We start from the raw sequence: 5,648 nt of genomic DNA on the forward strand, positions 1-5,648 counted from the left end.
ATGGGAGAAAATGCATACGTGAACGTGCACACAGATTGAGCCCTCTCTCCTCCTACCCCCATCTGTGCATCTGAACCAGCCACCTGCACCCACTGTAATCCATCACTCTTTTTCATGGGTCTGGCTGTGGCTGTGTGTTTGGTTGTCTATTGGGGTGTCTCTATCTCCCATCATACCTTCCTGTCGGTCTTTGTTATTAGTTCTAGGTCATCTGTTCCTTGAGGGCTGCAGTTGATTTCTGCAAACTTCCTTGTGTTATGTTCACATTCAAGTTACCATGTATGTAGGCCTTTAATACAGACATTGCTCCTGAGTGAGACTCATTTGATGCTTCTAGAGTCCAAAGAACTTTCCTTTTATATGCTTACAACTGTCTTTCAAAAGTTCTAAAGGAAAAGTTTCTGATGCTATCAGCAAAGTTTGAACATCAATTAAATTTTTTTCCAATATCTCTGTTTTAAATAATCCAACATAGTATTGTCCCCCAGTTTTCTGACACCCTAAACTGTTTGCAGGATCTTCACCAAATAATTGCCAAAAATATTTAACAAGACTGCACTAAGTTTACCAATGAGACTTAATGACAATACACATCTATTTTATTAGTATGCAGTTTCCAGCTTCAATCATTTTCTCTTTCTTGATAAGTTTCATAGGCTTTTACTTTTCTTGTCTCATATTTGATATGGTTTCTCAAAGATCTCAGCCCTTTATTCCTGTCTGAAAGGTATACTAACAAGATGAGAACAAAGTCCTTTCATCTGCACCTAGGCACTAGGACTCCTGCAAAAAGCTGAGGTCTTTTCCTACCACTTCCACAGCTAACTTGGGCTGTAATTCCTTTCTGCTGTGAGGGTCTTATCTTTGAATAAAAATGAAGTAAATGAAGAGTTAGCAATTGTCCTCCATCTTGGATAAAGTGTAAGTGGAGGTTCGGCAAATGCTGAACGCCCTGAAAAGTGCCCGTGCCACATAGAATTAGACCAGCAAAGTGCCCGTGCCACACGGAATTAGACCAGGGAGGCATGTTTCTCTCTGGCCATCAGTAGTAGTACTTCATTATCCTCAGAACAGCCTGCATGGGAGAAAGTGCTCCTTAAGTTCTGATCTGCCATCCTTTCCAGAATATCTCAGTTCACAAAAGTGTGATTCTTTCATTTCATCTGAAATTTCACTTGTTCCTTAAAGAAGCAGAAGCAGAAACAATTTCTGGATGTTTTTCATTTAAATTTGCTGAACAATCTTGTTCGGGAAATACATTCTAGTATCTAAGCCTCGATTCATGATACTAGAGATTTTAGTTTATGGCTTCTTGTTCTTTCTTCAGTGAGTTGGAGGACATTTCACAAAAACTGACATTTACTCTTAGGTGATGAATATGCTTCCTATAAATAAAGAATAACGACGGGTTATCTACTGAATGGTAAGTATAATACCAAACACTGCGTGCCATGGACTGAATTGTGCCGCTTCCAAATTCATATGCTGAAGCCCTAAGCCCCAGTGTGACTATATTTGGAGATTGAGATTTTAAGGAGATAACTAAAGTTAAATGAGGTCATAAGAGTAGGGCCCTGATCTGATATTGATATCCTTATAAGAAGAGACACTAGGCCAGGTGCGGTGGCTCACACCTGTAATCTCAGCACTTTGGGAGGCCAAGGAGGGGGGATCACTTGAGGTCAGGAGTTTGAGATCAGCCTGGCCAAAATGATGAAATCCCTTCTCTACTAAGAATACAAAAACTAGCCAGGCATGGTGGCAGGCGCCTAATCCCAGCCACTCGGGAGGCTGAGGCAGGAGAATTGCTTGAACTCGCGAAGCGGAGGTTGCAGTGAGCTGAGATCGTGCCATTGCACTCCAGCCTGGGTGACAGCAAGACTCTGTAAAAAAAAAAAAAAAGGAAAAGACTCATCCGTCCTCGGTCTCTGCGCCTTTCCCAGAGCTTCCAGCAGCGCTATGTTGGGCCAGAGCATCTGGAGGTTCACAACCTCCGTAGGAGCCACTATGAGGAGGGTCCTGGGAAGAATTTGCCATTTTCAGTGGAAAACAAGTGGTCGTTACTAGCTAAGATGTGTTTGTACTTTGGATCTGCATTTGCTACACCCTTCCTTATAGTAAGACACCAACTGCTTAAAACATAAAGATGTTTCAGTTCCTCCATTTAACAGATATGAAGAGCATTTTAAGAGGTGCAGCCTCTGGAAGTGGATCAAACTAGAACTCATATGCCATACTAGATATGTTTGTCAATAAAATTATGATGTGAAAAAAAAAAGAAAAGAAAAAGAAAAAGACACCAGAGAGCTAATGCCTTCTCTTCTCCTCCTCTCCCTGCTCCTTGTCTTCCCCCTCCTCCTTCCCCTGCCCCTACCTTATGAAGACACAGCAGGAAGGTGACCATCTGCAATATTGGAAGAGAGCCCCCACCAGAAACCCATCCTACCGGGCCTTGATCTAGGACTTTCAGCCTACAGAACCAGAAGAAAATTAATTTCTGTTGTTTAAACCACCCAGTCTGTGGCATTTTATTACGACAATTTGAGCAGTTGTACATGCTGTGAAAAGAGTATAGCCACTGGATAAGTGTTGTACTTAAATTTTAAAGCTAACCAAAGTTAGGCTCTTAATTGTTGGTTGATCTTGGACAAGTGATTATCCTCTTATCATCCTTCTTCATATGTAAAACGGGGCTAACTTTATGAGTGTATTAGTGGCCAAATACACTTGGCTCTAAACCAGGATTATTTTTTAGATTAAAAGAACAATGTGTGAAGCCAGTTGTTTTCATGCTTTGCTGCAGATTGGAATCACCTGAGGATCTTCTAGAACATGCCGATGCTTGGCTCTCACCCCCAGTTATTGTGGATTAACTGGTATAGGGCATTGAGAGTTTTAAAATCTTTCCAGGTGATTGAAATGTGCAACAAAGTTTGGGAACCAAGGTATTAAAATATTAGATACAGAACAGGTGTCTGTTAAATAGTAGCTTTTCCCCTTTGCTTTTTTCTTCCCTGATAATACAGAAGCAATGTGCTTTATTTTTTATATCTGACTTGAACAAGATGCATCATTTTGGTAAGAATTGATGGCCTGAACAAGATAAAGCTCTTGCTGTCATGGGGCTGACATTCTCATGGAGCATCTTTTCATATAAATATTGCTTCCATAGTCATCTCCTGTGTTTAGACTGTCCAGGTTCCTGAAGATCTGCAGTCTTTGCTAATTTCTCAAATCAGGATGCACATTTGTCTTCAATCTCCTTCTTTTCTTCTCCCCTGCCACCCCCAGCCACCAGTAAACACACCTCTGGCTAGCACCTATTTCCAGCTTCCAAGCCTCTCAGATCCAGGATAGCTGCTGTGAGAAGTAAGCGGATGCACCTCCCAGCTGGTCTGTCACTTGGTGGAGAGGCTGCACCTGCCTTCTGCCCCTTGGGGTTATTATCTTGCAGCTGGGTACTCTCAAGGGACACTCTGCCTCCTTGACTCCTACATTTCAACATGAAATTACTCACTTGCCTAACCTCTCATTCTTTGGAGGCAACTTATCTCCAGGACTTGAAAACTAATCAACAACTAAGTATTTGTTTTAGTGCTGGGAATTGCAGAATGACCAGTGCCTTTTATCCCCTAGTTCTGCTTGTCATTGACTTGCAACATCTCATGAATCAGTTTCTGGGGCAACTCTGCCCTTAGTGGCTTCTTCTCCCAACACCACATTGCTTTCTGGGAGGTCTTTTCAGCATTGTCTTAAATTGAATTCAAGTTATGAATGTAGAATTCTAAAATCACAGCCACAAGGCACATGGATGGTGCCAGAGAAGATGAATGCTGACATCCCACTGGGGTTTGAGCTCCAAGACCGTCCCGTAGAAGGGTTTCCAATAGAAATGGAGAAAAGGAGATATAGCAAAACTACCTACAAACTTTAAAAAAATATATACACATCCTCCCCTCCAGTTCTACTATACCCTGGTTGGCTGAAGGGGGATACTCAATGTGTTTATTTGAGAAAAACAATCTTCAACAACCACTGCATCAGCAACTTTGTTATTACCATGCCCTTAAGAATTACTGATTTAGTGGCCAAATACACTTGGCTCTAAATCAGTTCTTTCCAACCTCTGCTTGATCATTAGAGTCATTCCCACAGCTTTTACAAAATACAGATTCCCAGGTCCCACCCTAAATTGCTAAATCGAATTTTTTAAAGTATAGTCTATCCTCCATATTCATGGGCCTTACATGCACAGATTCAACTGACTTTGAATGAAAAAATTTTGAAAACAAAGAAAATCACAATAAAACAAAAAATAGAAAATTTTAAAAGTACAGTATAACAACTATTTATAGTATTTACATAGTATTAGGTATTATAAGTAATCTGGAGATGATTTAAAGTATATAGGAGAATGTGTATAGGTTATATGCAACTACAAGCCATCTTATATGAGGACCTTGAACATCTGAGGATTTTGGTATCCGAGGGAGTCCTGGAACCACTTCCCCCTGGATACCGAGGGACAACTGTAGTATCAGAAGTCTGTAATTAGAAAAATAGGCTCCAGATGATTACGGAATTAGCCAGGGCTGAGAAGCATTGACATGGTAGATAAGAGCCTGGATGTTGTTTTTCTCTTCCCGCCATCTTGGCTCCTGTGGAGGCCTGCTGGGAACAGGACTTCTAAAAGGAAATATGTCTGGAAGGCTGTGGTCCAAGGCCACTTTTACTGGCTATGAGCAGGGTCTCCAGAACCAAAGGGAGCACACAGCTCTTCTTAAAGTCGAAGGTGGTTATGCCAGAGATTAAACAGAATTCTCTTTGAACTAGAGATGAGCTTATGTATACAAAGCAAAGAACAAAATAGTGACTCCTGGTGGCAAACTAAACAAAACCAGACTAATCTGGGGAAAGGTAACTCCGGCCGACGGAAACAGCGGCATGGTTCGTGCCAAATTCCAAAGCAATCTTCCTGCTAAGGCTATTGGACACAGAATCCGAGCGATGTTGTACCCCTCAAGGATTTAAACTAAGGCAAAGTCAATAAAGAAACGTGGATTTGCGCTCTTTAAAAAAAAAAAAAAGAAAGAGAGAGCCTGGATGTTGCACCCAAATGTGGAATAAATCTTTATAGGTGTTGCAACACCTAACACCTTACATCTGAGGGGTGCTCATAAATCATATTCAAAAGTTGCCATTATTGAGCACCTGTTGTATGTATGTAATGTACCAGGCGCTTTATATGCATTATTTCACTCAATTTTCACAATGATCAACTTCATGCATAAAGTTCAGAGAGATTAAGGCTGCCTGGGTTAGAACCCAGATTGCGACCTAGGCCTGATTCCGCAGCTCATGCCTACTTCACACCACATTCTCCCCACCCCATGAGTGTTGAATGCATCATGAATCATCCGTCTTATAGCCCCTCCTAAAAACCAGACCCCCTAGTCTCAAATGAAGTCATTTACTGCCTCACTCACACCTAAAATTAAGATCCACTTAAGCGTGTAAAGGCAGAAGAAAACTGCCCAATTCCAGGTAAATGTCTGCATGGGAGCTTTTAGGTGGCCAAAAATAAGTGACTTCCAAATTTAAAGTTTTATGTATTCATCGTCCCGTGGGCATATACAGCACCTCAGAAC

At 41.4% G+C, this 5,648-nt stretch overlaps 2 pseudogenes; both read left to right on the top strand.

Moving 5' to 3' along the window:
• The first annotated feature begins 1,959 nt into the window (after window positions 1–1,959).
• On the top strand, window positions 1,960–2,276 carry LOC116472317 (cytochrome c oxidase subunit 7C, mitochondrial-like; annotated as a pseudogene).
• Window positions 2,277–4,698: 2,422 nt separating this feature from the next.
• On the top strand, window positions 4,699–5,031 carry LOC116472318 (large ribosomal subunit protein eL33-like; annotated as a pseudogene).
• The last annotated feature ends 617 nt before the right edge of the window (window positions 5,032–5,648 follow it).

This window comes from Hylobates moloch, unplaced genomic scaffold, assembly GCF_009828535.3.
Source record: "Hylobates moloch isolate HMO894 unplaced genomic scaffold, HMol_V3 SCAFFOLD_8, whole genome shotgun sequence".
NCBI lineage: Eukaryota > Metazoa > Chordata > Mammalia > Primates > Hylobatidae > Hylobates > Hylobates moloch.